The sequence below is a fragment of the Eptatretus burgeri genome, chromosome 6 (genome assembly GCF_056783735.1).
Source record: "Eptatretus burgeri isolate ZD-2024b chromosome 6, Ebu_testis_v1, whole genome shotgun sequence".
NCBI lineage: Eukaryota > Metazoa > Chordata > Myxini > Myxiniformes > Myxinidae > Eptatretus > Eptatretus burgeri.
In genome coordinates this window covers 50,753,976-50,769,563 of record NC_140966.1, presented here as the reverse complement: position 1 = coordinate 50,769,563, position 15,588 = coordinate 50,753,976, and the positions used below count along the sequence as shown (strand labels likewise).

The 15,588-nt window shown below is 43.4% G+C and overlaps 1 protein-coding gene across 2 annotated transcripts in view; it reads left to right on the top strand.

Annotated features, from left to right (window-relative positions):
* Window positions 1-15,588, top strand: part of LOC147024758 (glutamate receptor 4-like) — a 584,244-nt gene that overhangs the window by 471,722 nt on the left and 96,934 nt on the right. The window lies entirely within an intron of this gene.

Here is a 15,588-nt window from a genome sequence, read left to right as displayed (position 1 = left end):
TCAGGGCGAGGGAGCACGAACCGCTCGCTCAGGGCGAGGGAGCACGAACCGCTCGCTCAGGGCGAGGGAGCACGAACCGCTCGCTCAGGGCGAGGGAGCACGAGCCGCTCGCTCAGGGCGAGGGAGCACGAGCCGCTCGCTCAGGGCGAGGGAGCACGAGCCGCTCGCTCAGGGCGAGGGAGCACGAGCCGCTCGCTCAGGGCGAGGGAGCACGAGCCGCTCGCTCAGGGCGAGGGAGCACGAGCCGCTCGCTCAGGGCGAGGGAGCACGAGCCGCTCGCTCAGGGCGAGGGAGCACGAGCCGCTCGCTCAGGGCGAGGGAGCACGAGCCGCTCGCTCAGGGCGAGGGAGCACGAGCCGCTCGCTCAGGGCGAGGGAGCACGAGCCGCTCGCTCAGGGCGAGGGAGCACGAGCCGCTCGCTCAGGGCGAGGGAGCACGAGCCGCTCGCTCAGGGCGAGGGAGCACGAGCCGCTCGCTCAGGGCGAGGGAGCACGAGCCGCTCGCTCAGGGCGAGGGAGCACGAGCCGCTCGCTCAGGGCGAGGGAGCACGAGCCGCTCGCTCAGGGCGAGGGAGCACGAGCCGCTCGCTCAGGGCGAGGGAGCACGAGCCGCTCGCTCAGGGCGAGGGAGCACGAGCCGCTCGCTCAGGGCGAGGGAGCACGAGCCGCTCGCTCAGGGCGAGGGAGCACGAGCCGCTCGCTCAGGGCGAGGGAGCACGAGCCGCTCGCTCAGGGCGAGGGAGCACGAGCCGCTCGCTCAGGGCGAGGGAGCACGAGCCGCTCGCTCAGGGCGAGGGAGCACGAGCCGCTCGCTCAGGGCGAGGGAGCACGAGCCGCTCGCTCAGGGCGAGGGAGCACGAGCCGCTCGCTCAGGGCGACGGAGCACGAGCCGCTCGCTCAGGGCGACGGAGCACGAGCCGCTCGCTCAGGGCGACGGAGCACGAACCGCTCGCTCAGGGCGACGGAGCACGAACCGCTCGCTCAGGGCGACGGAGCACGAACCGCTCGCTCAGGGCGACGGAGCACGAACCGCTCGCTCAGGGCGACGGAGCACGAACCGCTCGCTCAGGGCGACGGAGCACGAACCGCTCGCTCAGGGCGACGGAGCACGAACCGCTCGCTCAGGGCGACGGAGCACGAACCGCTCGCTCATGGCGACGGAGCACGAACCGCTCGCTCATGGCGACGGAGCACGAACCGCTCGCTCATGGCGACGGAGCACGAACCGCTCGCTCATGGCGACGGAGCACGAACCGCTCGCTCATGGCGACGGAGCACGAACCGCTCGCTCATGGCGACGGAGCACGAACCATTCGCTTTGAATGATAGAGCATGGTAGCGTTATCTACAATGGGTGCTTTCAAGTGACTTAAGCACTCAAGCAAGTACTCCAATTAGATGTTTGATGAGGAACGGCTGGCCAGGCTGTCACTGCATACCATGTAGGATCGCTCTAACTTTCCTGCTGTTCTTCACCACACATGCAGTAGTTGATAAAATAAAATGAATTTGTTCAAATAATGACTTTATCCACAAAAGGGTTGCTGCTTAATGCAGAATATCCCTGGAGTCATTGTAAAGTTAAATAGCTCGTGAAATAAACATTGCAAAAATCCCACAATGTTTCCTGCTCGTCTGTGCACGCGTAACATGGTACATCATTCATGGTCCGCGCAAGCATTATAACTTTATTTCAAAATATCCGTTTTTCACCACATTTGCTTTGATTCCCTGTAGAGCACTCGCCAAACCTCCAAAATATAGACACAGATCTGGAAGACACGATGGATTGGCATTCCCTCTGGGTGACAGGGCGTGAGGTCTTGCAGTGAATGCATTAAATCATGTAGCTCAATGAAGCTGGTTAATTTTCACACGTTCCTAATTTTTTTGTTCACTCAATGTAATTCTCCAAAGAGTGGAAAAAGAAAATTTTCATGCTTTGGAAGGTTCACAATTTTTTGTATGTATGGAGAAGGAGGGAACATAGCCTTGCTTGCTTAAAGTAAATAGGTATATTGGCTTTGTTATATAACTCATGATTATTACACTCATTATGTTATAAAACTCGTAAATTATCAGATTTCGCTCCAGTTTTTGACGCTTGTTTAGTCTGGACGATATCCGACTCTCAAAACCAAATAATATTTCGATGATGTACTTTAATTCGTCCATGAGAGTAGATCGTGGAAAATCATATATAAAGCATGAAATCGCTCCAAGCTCCTAATTTGAAAACTATAGTACTTACAAAAGTGATGTATACAGCGATTCTTAGCTATGATGAACAGGCATTCGATAATATGAGTGAGGAAAGTGGGAAAAAAAACTTTATCGTTTAGAAATCGTTGCGGCCTGTTCCAAGTTAAGGCATGGTTGAGCAGGCCGAAAAACATGGCGGCTTCAGAACCCAGCGAGGTTACCGAGGATATGCCTTCACACCCCATAGAGAGCGGTGACCAAGGATGCTCCTGATAAAGGATATAATTAAATAAGGCCGTTAATTATCTTCAAAAGGGATGTTTTAATTAATCCAAACACCCAATTTTCACTCATGCACTTCCTTGGAGGTCCTTTAGTATGCTTGCAAAGTTTCAGGCTGCTAGGTTTCATGGTTTTGGAGTTATGGAGGAGAAGCACTGACACACACACACATACACACATATACACACACACACACACACACACACACACACACACACACACACACACACACACACACACACACACACACACACACACACACACACACACACACACACATTTATTAGTGTAGATTCACAAGAGGTCGTTGTGAAAATACTGGATTAAGTATACAAATCATAGAAAATGTTTCTGGCAGTGGTAGATTCGTGAATCTGAAAGAAGGCAGTGTAAAAAGCAAAAATATGAGAGGGAGAGGGAGAGGGAGATGGAGACGGAGACACGGACGGACTAAGTAAAGAGGAATCTTATTTCCATTCAGTTTAAATGAAAGGGCAGAAGATCAAGCCTAATAAGAATCAGAATATAAGCCTGATATTTCATTGTATAATGACAAATTCAGCATGATACAAAGTAAATAACAAGAGTCCCTCCTTTTAAAAGACAATCGATGAAATAGCCATTCAATGGCTGACATTGAAACAAACAAGTTTTCTAAACCTCTTTTGAAGATACAACTTTAATCACAATTAACACCTTAAGGCCCGGTCACACCTTGACGTTTTAGCCAACGTATGCCGATTTTTGAATTTTTTTTCTAAAACGCTGGCACACGTTGAATACGTTATGGGTAAGTTTTGATAACATTGAGAGCATGCTGGCATACGTCGTAGTACGTTGCCATACGTCGTTGTACGCTGGCTCTAAACGTTGTACTTTTCGGTTGTCCTCAAATTTTTTCATGCTTGAAATTTCACGACGTATGCCGGCGTATGACTCACACGTTCCGCTACGCTGGCCACAAGTTGTATGCACGGTCTGCGATCGTTGACAGACGTCAACACATGCTACTTGTAAGTTAATCATAAGTTGAGACACGCCGAGGTAGTGTTTAGAGTACCCGAAACTTATTTCCTACCTATGATTAACGTGTTGTTGGCACGTTACCCGATCGTTGCCACACGTCGACAGACGTTACTTTTAAGTTACTCATAGGCTGAAAGACGTCGGTATAATGGATCGTCCTTGCATCAGCGTCCACGGCCACGGCCAGGACACTTATTTGCAGCATTCTTCAAACTTTTCTTCGGCATGACCAGGATGTTCACACTTCGATGTCTAGCTTGGCTATGATTCCAATTGTCCATCGGCAGCGTCTATTTAAAATAGTCGAGTGTGAGCGTTTTAACACGTTCAGAAGAAACGTTTCAAATTTCCAAACCCCAGCGTCAAAATAAAAAAACAAAAAAAAAAACAAAGGCGAGTGACAGCAATTTAAATCGTTCATTGTAAACAATGAAACTAGCTGAGTGGTACCGTTTAAAAGTCGTTGAGTGTAAAAAAAAATCCAATTGTTGAGCGCAAGCGTCTACTTTCAATAGTGGAGATGCAGCCATTTAAATCGTTGAGTGGCAGCCTATGAACCTACCCGTGGACACGCGGACGCAAGGACGATCCATCATAACCCACACCCTCCCCCTCACACCCACCTACTACTGCCAACATGAACAAACTACTACTAATACTAATACTAATAGTAATACTGATACTGATACTGTTACTGCTGACATGGACATCGACTCAAAAAGGACTCGAAAACACTGTTGGGTTCCCCTTTTATGAACACCATTTTTATATACCAATTCCCAAAACCGCTGGGAACACGTCTTTATATGGCAGTTGTAAGCTAGAAACACGTTAATTTTTTTTTTTGTCGACCGGAAGACGTCATTGGAATACGTCTACATACGTCGATGTGTGTTGGGACTACGTAAAGAATTGGTTCAAATCACGTCAAACATAAGTTAGAAATAAGTTTCGCGTAAAAAAGACATTACCGCGACGTGTTTCGACTTATGAGTAGCTTATAAGTAGCGTTTGTGGACGTGTGTAAGCGTCCGCATATCGTGTGTAAAACTTATCCCCATCGCATGCGGAACGTGTGTCATACGCCGAGTACGTCGTAAAATTTTGAACATGTTCAAAATTTCTTGACGTACTCTACTTACTACGACGTATGATAGCGTATTTAGCGTTCTACTCGCGCATACCAAACTTACCCATACCGTATTCGACGTGCCCCAACGTTTTAGACACACTTTTTGTTACGTCGGCATATGCTGGCAAGATCGCCAAGGTGTGACCGCGATTTTGACCCTTCCATTTCTACGGCAGTTATGATTCGAATCGTTGTGCGTCAGCCTTTTAATAGGCTACGCCATGACATCGTCGGCGATGCGTGCAACGCGCTATGCCTGAGTTAGACTATCGTTGGGCATCGGTTGTGTAGGCCGACAACAGGTTCAGCATTCATTGGTATAAGTTATCTATAACACAACGAAACGTTCTGTGTAGTTACCAATGCGTTATACATAAGACCAAGTCGCTATGAATACGTCCGAATCTTTAAAAAAAAACATCAAAAGTTCAACGTAAGCCAGCGTTTTACATAAATTTTAACACGTTGCCATCGCTGGCTAAAACGTCAAGGTGTGACCGGGCCTTAAAATATAAAGCAGTTACCTTACCTTGGAGACGCCACACTTAACATAATGGCAGAAGACACAAAAGTAATGTTGCTGCAACATTTACAATCGACTTTCAATATGATTGCATGGTACCATGCAGGTGAAGGTAGAAGCAAAAAAACGTGAAAATCAAAGACAGAAATGTACCAATCGTGAAATTATACCAACTCGAAGCACCCGCTCCCCATGGGAGCCGTCAGGGGGTCATGTTATTATATTTATGACTATTTTACTCCAAGGGGTCCCAGGATGACACACCCCAAAAATGGTTGCGATCGGTTCAGCCTTTTTTGCGGTACCTGGGAACAGACAGACAGTGAATTATAGTAAGACTAGAAGCACCCGCTCCCTACGGGAGCTGTCAAGGGGGTCATGTTATTATATTTATGCCTATTTTACTCCAAGGGGACCCAGGATTACACTCTCAAAAAATGGATGCGATCGGTTCAGCCGTTTTTGCGGTACCTGGGAACAGACGGACGGACGGATGGACGGACATTTGGTGAATTATAGTAAGGTAATGAAAACACTGCAATAGCAATGCTAACACTAATAATAAATAAACAAGAAAAGGTGTCGTACAGAGCACGCACGATACATATTTGCAAAATTCTCCCTCCTCTCCAAAGGTTGCCATGATACATCAAATTGTCCATTTCATTAAGATTATAATTGACAATCCTAATCAAAGCTCAAGTCAATCGGATGAAAATTGATTCTTTTTCAGATAAAAATTGATGATTTAAAAAGTTTGACCTTGAGTTGACCTTTGACCTCAAAAATAGTTGGTTTCCCAATTCAGTGATGGACTAGCAAATCCTGTTCAAATTTCAAATAAATCGGATGACAAATGACGAGTTTAGAAATTTGACCTCATGATGACCTTTGACCTCAAAATCAATTGGCTTCTCAGTTAAGACTACCTCTACAACTTGGTCAAGTTTAATGATCAGTTTAGAATTGTGACCTAAGGCGATTGACAAGCAGACAGAATCATAAAATCGACTGACCAATATACTTGAAAAATCCTCGATTTTGCAAATAATAACGAGACAAAAATAGAATAAGTACAAATTATCAGAGAAAACCTCAAGAACATCGAAGAATTGTATACACATTTTGAACAGCAATTAGAAATAAAATTTTCAATTATAAAGGTTCGCCGAGCTCAGTAAATATGCAACAATCCATTCGCAATTTTCTTACCAGTGAAGGTAATCATCTATATATTACTAAAACTCATCGTGTATGTATATATGTATGTGTGTATGTGTGTATGTATGTATGTTCCTGAAATACAGCCAAAACGGTACATGATAGTGCAAAAATGTTAGGGCCACCTTACTTACCATTCTCCTGCGGTGTGCAGTATCAAGTTTCGTTCAAATTGGGAAACGAAAAAAATATTTAAAAAATCAATTCCCGATTCAGTCAAGTACTCTTCGGGAGAATTTGATCAATGCAAACAACCTCAGCGGAAAAGTTCGCTGGAGCTATCTTTTGGTTTTTTTTGTTTTCTTCAAATGATTTATTTTAAAATCTCAAACATTTAGTATAGACAAAGAAGATTTATTTTTCAGTATAAAATAATCACCATTTTGATCGAATACTTCCATGTTCATTAATAAATCAAATTGTGTTTAGAAGATTAAGCACAATAATTTCTTCGACTTTCTTTTCTCCGTTGTTTTTTTTTTTCACATTGACGCGCAATATCAAGTTTCGTTCAAATCGGGCAAAGAAAAAAATTATTAAAAAATCAATTCCCGATTCAGTCAAGTACTCTTCGGGAGTATTTGATCAATGCAAACAACCTCAGCGGTATAGTTCGCTGGAGCTATCTTTTTTCTTCTTTTTTTTCTTGTTTTTTGAAATGAGTTTTTTTTATCAACCGCTGTCACAACGGGTTCATGGGTCGTCTAGTAGTATATATAATTGTGTGTGTGTGTGTGTGTGTGTGTGTGTGTGTGTGTGTGTGTGTGTGTGTGTGTGTGTGTGTGTGTGTGTGTGTGTGTGTGTGTGTGTGTGTGTTCATCTGTGTTAGACTGGCATGCACTCCTAAATTGTTGGATGGAATTATTTGATATTTGGTGGTTATACTTGGAGTGTGCCCAGGAAGGTTTCAGGCATTAAAAAAAAAATCCTTTCACATATTGTTGCGTCAGACAGCCTCTGTGTAACATGGGCCGCCTGCATTGGAATATTTTATCCCGCACATGTCAGAAAGGTTCCTAAACACAACTTATCGCTCCCCAAGGTGACCCAATGGAAATCCGAATTTCAGAATCAGCATGCATGGTTGGCAGAAGGATGGAAAACGGTTTTTTCCTTTATATAAGTTTATTTATAACCAGCGAGGTACCCATACTATGCATGTTAAGGTGCCCAAAAGCAAACCGACAATGTGGAAACAGCGAATGTCAAACCATGAACCAATACATTCCACATTCCTGTGACGCCTTCAGTCGAATGCCAAACATGGACAGCCAGTTCATGAAGGTCTTGGGCCAAAAACTTACTGCAGCTGACCCCAACAGAAGTAAGGTGGGTAATAATTTTAGGATATCCATGGCGAAACTGCAAATGCCGAATCTACAAATGTCACAGGTGGAACCCCTCACATATTTTCCTCATTCTGCTTTCAACTCAATCTCTCCATATTTTCTTTCCAAACAGCATCATTCCAATCACAAAATATTATATATCCAGAAAAAAATTAGAAGGGCACTCGGTAGAGCGCATGCCTCCAACACTAGTGGGGCAGATAGCAGCAATTTTTGAGAGGAATCGTGCAAATGATGATACAAGCATCAAATTTGGCACATTTGTTCTCCAGGGGATTCTAATCAAATCTGCCTGATTGGCCATTTGACAATCCAAATTTTGAAAAACTTGAAAAAAAAAAAAAAAAAAACTTCAAAAAAGTCAAGATCACGAATCAATGTTGGATGCTGGCTGAGATTGCTGAATGTTTCAGAAACATCATCAAAGACGTTCCAAGTCTGCCATGCAGTTTTCTTCCCTTTACCATGGAAGGCAGACACGACGTCACATCCAGTGAACGCATGGAAGTATGGGATCCCTCCAGCTTTCTCAGAATTGCAGAAACTGCCTCATGGACTGGAATCCATCGTGCCTTGGCTCCTTGGCCAAAGGCAATCCACATGTTCTCAAGACCTAGTTCCTGTAAGGATGGCAGTACAGATATTGCTATGACTAGTACGTCCGTGTCATTAGCCTTAATGATAATGGACTTGCTACCATCCGTCGTTGCATCCCTGGCATGTACAAATATTCGAGCGTCAGCTTCTTCATGACAACAAGGAGACACAGCATCCAGTGACTTCCTTATGTTGCTAATGGCATCTTCTCCTTTTGTGACAATGACTGTGCTTGTCGTCTGTGCTTCACACATCTTTTCCGCAAGGAAGTGAAACAGCTCAGTCTTGTTGTTGTCATCTCGAAGAAAGCTTCTCCAATTACTTGGGGTCTTACTGGTTCCTGTTACTCTTCTGATTCCTTGCCCCCTTTTCGACCTTGCCTCGGACTTCAGACTTGAGTTCTTGTACACATCAAACACTACGTCCACCCTCTCATACCTGGCACCATAGGATTCCACCTTTGGGATGATGTCTTCTTTAGCATGGTCATCAAATATCTTTGAAGTGCGTGGAGGTTGGGCATTGATAAGTGCTGAGCCATCAATGATGACTGCATCTCCCCTTGGTTCTCTGTCTGAGATGTTCACTTGCGCTTCAAGAATTTCAGCCAGCTGTGACTTCAAATTTTTTTGAAGTTTTTTTTTATTTTTTCAAAATTTGGATTTTCAAATAGCCAATCGGGAAGATTTGATCAGAAAGCCCTGCAGAACAGAAATGCCAAATTTGATGCTTGTATCATAATTTGCATGATTTTTCTACTATCTACTACACTACATGTAATGTCTGATCCACGAGAACATGTCTGGCCCAATACATTTTTGAAATATCATGCTATATATTGTTTTTGGTCCTATCTTTCAATGGTGAAGAATCACTTTTAAATTAAATAATTCTCGTATCCAGATCCGGATTCAGATCTTCACCTAAATCGAATCAGTTCGTCCTTGTCACACACCGAACCTGTCCACAAAATTTCATCCGGATCTGTCCACAACTTTTTGAGATAACATGTACACAAACAAACAGACAAAGGGGTGAAAGCATAACCTCCTTCACCTTCGGTGGCAGAGGTTATCAATACTATACCATTAGTATAACAAAATACAATGTTACAAACACTCGTGAGTTAAACAAATATAATGCCGTTCTGACGTTGCATCCGGATAGGGAGCAGCCTTGTACGGATTGAAACTCAAAAATCATAATTGTATTGAGGTATTTATGAAATTTCCTACCCACCTGAGGACACCGGCTGGGACCTCAAAAGGTTCCACTGAAAGTTTGGTTGGGCTAACCCCAAAACTGAAGTCGTTCAGGGACAGACAGACAGACAGACAGACACTCCTACTTTATAATATGGATATAAGAAAGAGATACAGGGAGAAGAGGTGAATGGGACATGGACAACGGAACAAACAAAGCGAGTCAACAGACACAGATATGGATGTGGGGACACGCAAACCTATATACAGTGATGAAACAAATAATATCCTTTCCCCGCTAGGTGCCACAGACCACACTCTTACTAAGCAATGGGGAAAGCGCGTGAGGGCTTGCATTGGCACAGCCTGGTTCTCCAACGCATTCAATGGAGAATTCAATCTGAATCCATGCCTTAACTGATGAAGCATGGAAAGCCTTCTGATCTATGTTACATTAAAATGCACTTTGCCACTTTGCCTCTTGAAGAGGGCATTCAGCTCACCATGGATATTTTAACTAGATATTGGCTTTCTCTTTGATTTTAAATATGCTATGACAAATCAGCATCTGGTAGAAAGAAATACAGCAGGCTGTGGAACGTTCTTTTTTCATCTTCACAAGCTTATAAGACCATGATCTTGCCTCCTGTTTTGTCTCTCTACATATTGGTTTGACTGTGCAGCGCCCCCCCCCCCCTTTGTGTAACCACTGCATCATCAAACCAGGAAGCATAAATTGAGAAATGTGTATTGTTTTGTGCAGATTGTACAAATCGAACCATTTTGGTTAGCTTCTTCACAGACGTGTCAGTAAGAATGCAAAATAAGGGGGGAACATTTTGAGGAGTGAAACTTTCACGAAAAGGTGGAAAGTTTCATTTTACGATTAAAAAAATAATAACGACTAGATCAAAGTCGATGGCGTGCCATCGCAAATCCCCATGCTTTCCACCTCAAGCAAAGTTTAAAGATAGCAAAAGGTTCCACCAGGAATTACCCAATATCACATTTTGAGTTAAAAAAATATATATTTTCCCCTTTTCACTCCTGAGGCATGAAGCTAAATAAAAAAAAATTCCTGTTTTGACTCCTCTGAGCCTAAGTCCCCCAAGTCCTCAGGCATGAACCAGGGATGACATCCAAAAAACTTGTTATATATTTCATGCGTCCCCCGATGTTAATTGGAAGTTGAAGTTTCATTTTAAAATGTGCCCGTAATTGCATGTTTTGCTATTCGACCTTTTCATCGCACCCCATGGGCCGTGGCAAAAATGACACTGCTCGTGCACCTTCGTGCCACACACTGATCATAACTACCAAGTTTGGTGAATTTCTGCTGAACCGTTTAGGAGAAGATAGTGTGAGGGACAAACAGACAAATAGAGCCGATTACAAACCCCCCCCCCACCCCCAAAACCCATATTTTTTTCCTCGAAAACAATGGGGATAATAAATGTGGAACAAAGAACAACAATTGTAAATAAAAAAAAAAGCCAATGGCAACAATTCTTTTGCAAGCATCACTTCCAGCTTCATATTTTAAGTTGATCACTTCTGTATTAACGAAGGGTGATGTAAGTTTTTGAAAAAACATAAAGAGCAACGTTAAAAGTGGACAGATTTAAGGGGGGATAACCAAGGCAGTGTACAAGGAATGTGTTTCAAATTTTCTCACGTTGTTATCCTCATTGTATGTCATTTTTATAGCAATTGTGCAGCACTTTCGAAATCGAATGAGTCAGGTTAATATCTTATTTTTGGTGTTTTTAACACATTGTAGCATGTGTGTTAAAAAAAAAAAAACATCTAGAAACCCATGGTGCATGCCAATGACATCAGATGAAGTCAAGTAAAATTTGGTCCTCAACTTTGGTTTGAATGACGCTGAAAGGTAAGGCATGTTTACATTTTACGAGGCGTTATCATCATCATCTTCTTCATTGGTAGAGAAAGGTAAATCAAAGGCCTTACCTCACAAAGCACAGAGGAATTCAATCACCTGTCCATGCGTGGGGTGCTATTTGCCTCTTCTCCCTATTGCTCAGGAATGCTTTTTCATTTTGCTAATTTATCATTGCCCTTTTAATCGTATTCCTCACTATTCATGCATCATGGAGATTTATGATGTTTTCTATATTTTTTGTACACTAATATTTATACAGACCAATTGATGTTGCTTGGCAAATTGAGTAAGTAGCCAGAGGCAAGAAGTAAAACAAATGGATCTTTCTTCTCTAACTTACTGCTGTTGTTGACAGCTTCCCATTGACGCCCCGATGGTAACTGTTACGATGCACGTTGCAAACAACCAAGTGCTTCCCAGAGGTGATGACAATACATACAAATAGCACTGAATGAGCACCATCATCATCATCGTTATCATTATTATCAATGCACCATACTCTTTGCAGAGTTTAGGTGCTGCTGAAGCACTTCTTTGGCAATGGTGATGCTTGGTTGTTTGCCATTACCTTCCCAAGGGTCTGTCAGGACAGAAATTTGTAATTTATTTAGGGTGCCAGCAATAGCTTGCCTACCTTTTGCAAAACACGCCATGCAATCTTTCACGTCCACCAACGAATGTTTGCACACAGGACACCCAAGTGCTGCCCACACAATGATGGATCGCCTTACCGGTGAAATACCAAGATAATCGTTTATATCTGGGTGAAGATTCGAACCCAGATTGGGCAACTCATAAGTGATCCTACCAGCCCAAAGACCGAGCACCTTGCTGTTCGACGACACCAAAAAGAGAAATGTTTTCCCTTTTCATGCCATTGATTTTATTTAGACTCACCTCATGCTATTTACAGCCATTATCACATGTTCAGTGTGAACCATTGTTGCTAACAACATTTTCCTCCACCCTAACATAGTACAGTACTAAATTGATGCCGTTGCATAGATGAACCTCATTTAATGGCATGCTTGTCAAAAAAAATATTCTCAATGTTTGGCAGGGTCAGTAAGGGCCTTTTTGTGCAGGGGAAGAAAGGTGAGTTCGTTATAATCGGTTCATTCTAAACTCCTTATGTTTCAGCAGTTGGAAGGAAAGCTCCAGAATTGGAAGTTTGTAAAGGCAGCTGTTTTTTCCGAAGTTACTAATATTTTAAGTCGTAAGATCATATCCTTTGGTGTTCTCAAATGTAATGGCTTCGCACATACAGAATGACCATGCTGTCTGAGCAACTAAAAACAGGACCACTGGACCTGTAGCTTATCTGGGCCCTGGCCTAATTTGTAACCCAAATGTGGTAGCATTCCGACTGGTGGTTCTGAAGAAGAAGATTTTTTGAAGGAATCTATGCAATTTTTCCCAAAACTTTACCAAGGTCACCGCCATTTTGACAGACTTCCGGTCACGTGATCGGCATGACCTCCATAATTTAACATCACTACCCTGTCCTGATGTAACCCAAATTTAGTAGCATTCTGACTGCGGGGGGGGGGGGTCTGGAGAAGAAGATTTTTGAAGGAATTTAACGATTTTCCTAAAAATTGACAAAGTCTACCATTTTGACCTCCTTAAACTCACATGACCGGAATGAGCTTTGCAATCCCCATTATCATTCAGGAGCAGAACTTTGCTGCCAAATCTCATCCGGATCAGCCGAGCAGTTTGGCCGGAGAAGTCAAATAGGAGACAGACAGATGGACAGACTCGCAGACAGATGATTGGACAGTGCACAGTAACAAAACCTTTTCTGGAATTCCAATTTCAGAAAAGCTAAAAATACATTAATTAAGCCCCCATTAGGATAGGGGAAGGCTTATTGCTGTTTTAAGGTTTGTTTCCACAATTGGTGCCCACAATTTTCAATGTTACCACAGAGTTTCTTTGACCTCAAGGAGTACTAAACCAGCATTTCGAAGGTTATTATCATCAGCTTATCTGGAATTGGAATTCCAGATAAGGTATTGTCATCTGGCACCATCCGTCAGTCCATCCATCTCCTATTTCGACATCTCTGGCCAAACCGCTGGGCGGCTGAAATTTGGCAGCAAGTTCCGCTCCTAAAGCCGCTGTCACACCTTGACGTTTTAGCCAGCGTATGGCAACGTATGAAAATGTATGTAAAACGTTGGCGTACGCTGAACTATTGATGTTTTTTTTTCAGTTTTGGGCGTATTCATAACGAGTTGGGCGTATGCATAACTTATTAGTAACGTACACAGAACGTTTCGATAACATATAGATAACTTATACCAACGAATTCTTAGCGTGTTGTCGGCGTTCACAGCCTATGCCCAATGATAGTCGAACTTGTCAGCATTCACAACCGATGCCCAACGATAGTCAACTTATGCATAGCGCGGCAGCGTATCGCCGACGATCAAGTGGCATAGCCTATTAAAACGCTGCGGCTCGACGATTCAAATCATAACTGCACTAGACATCAAAGTGTCAAGCCGCTGTCACACCTTGACGTTTTAGCCAGCGTATGCCGACGTATGAAAAATTTGCCGAATACGCTGGCACACGTCAAATACGTTATGGGTAAGTTTTGTATACGTTAAGAGCACGCTGAAGCACGCTGGCATGCGTCGTAGTATGCCGAGTACGTTGACAAATTTTAAGCATGCTGAAAATTTTTCGACGTATGCCAGCGTATGACGCACACGTTCCGCATATGCTGGCCATAAGTTGTAGGCAAGTTACGTGATCGTTGACACACGTTACTTGTAAGTTACTCATAAGTCGAAATACGTCGAGGTAATGTTTAGTGTACCCGAAACTTATTTCTAACCTATGAGTAACGTGCTTTGAACCTATGTGTAACTATCTCCAACGCACATTGACGTATGCAGACGTATTTGACGTCTTCCGGACGACCACAGAACTTACTGAACGTGTTTCTAACTTGCAGCTACCGTATTATGGCGTATTGTCAGCGTTTAGGGGAATTGGTATGTAAATATGGGCTTCACAGGAGGAACCAGTCAGTGTTCCAGACTCCATGTTTTTTTTTGTTGTTTTTTTTTCTTTTCTTTGGCATGACGGTGATGTTGACACTTTGATTTCGAGTGCGGTTATGATTTAAATCGTTGAGCGGCAGCCCATGAATAGCCTACGCCACGTGATTGTCGACGATATGCTGCTGCACGCTATGCATACGTTAGACTATCGTTGGGCATACGTTGTGAACGCCGACAACACGCTAAGCATTCGTTGGTACAAGTTATCTATAAGTTATCGAAACGTTCTGTGTACATTACTAATACGTTATGCATACGCCCAACTCGTTATGAATACGCCCAAAACTGAAAAAACATCAATAGTTCAGCGGAGAAAAACATTTTAAAAAGAAAGAAAAAAAGCCGAAGAAAACTTCGAAGAATGCTGCAAAGAAGTCTCCTGGCCGGGCCCGTGGACGCAGACGCAAGGAGGATCCATCATCACCCACACCCTCCCCATCACACTCACCGACTACTACTGACATGGACCTACTACTACTACTACTAATGACACGCTCACCTACTACTACTACTACTACTACTACTACTACTACTACTACTAGTGATACTACTGACATGGACATGTACTCACCATGGAGTCTGAAACACTGACGGGTTCCTTCTGTGAACCCCATTTTTATATACCAATTCCCCTAAACGCTGCCAATACGCCATTATACGGTAAGTGTAAGTTAGAAACACGTTCAGTAAGTTCTGTGGTCATCCGGAAGATGTTAATCAAATACATCTACATACGTCAATGTGCGTTGGAGATATGTTACACCTAGGTTCAAAGCACGTTACTCATAGGTTAGAAATAAGTTTCGGATATGCTAAACATTACCTCGACGTGTTTTGACTTATGAGTGACGTGTGTCAACGATCGCTTAACTTGCCTACAACTTATGGCCAGCGTATGCGGAACGTGGGCGTCATACGCTGGCATACGTCAAAAAATTTTCAGCATGCTTAAAATTTGTCAACGTACTCGGCAACGTACTACGACATATGCCAGCGTGCTTCAGCGTGCTCTTAACGTATACAAAACTTACCCATAACGTATTCGACGTGTGCCAGCGTTGTAGACAAATTTTTC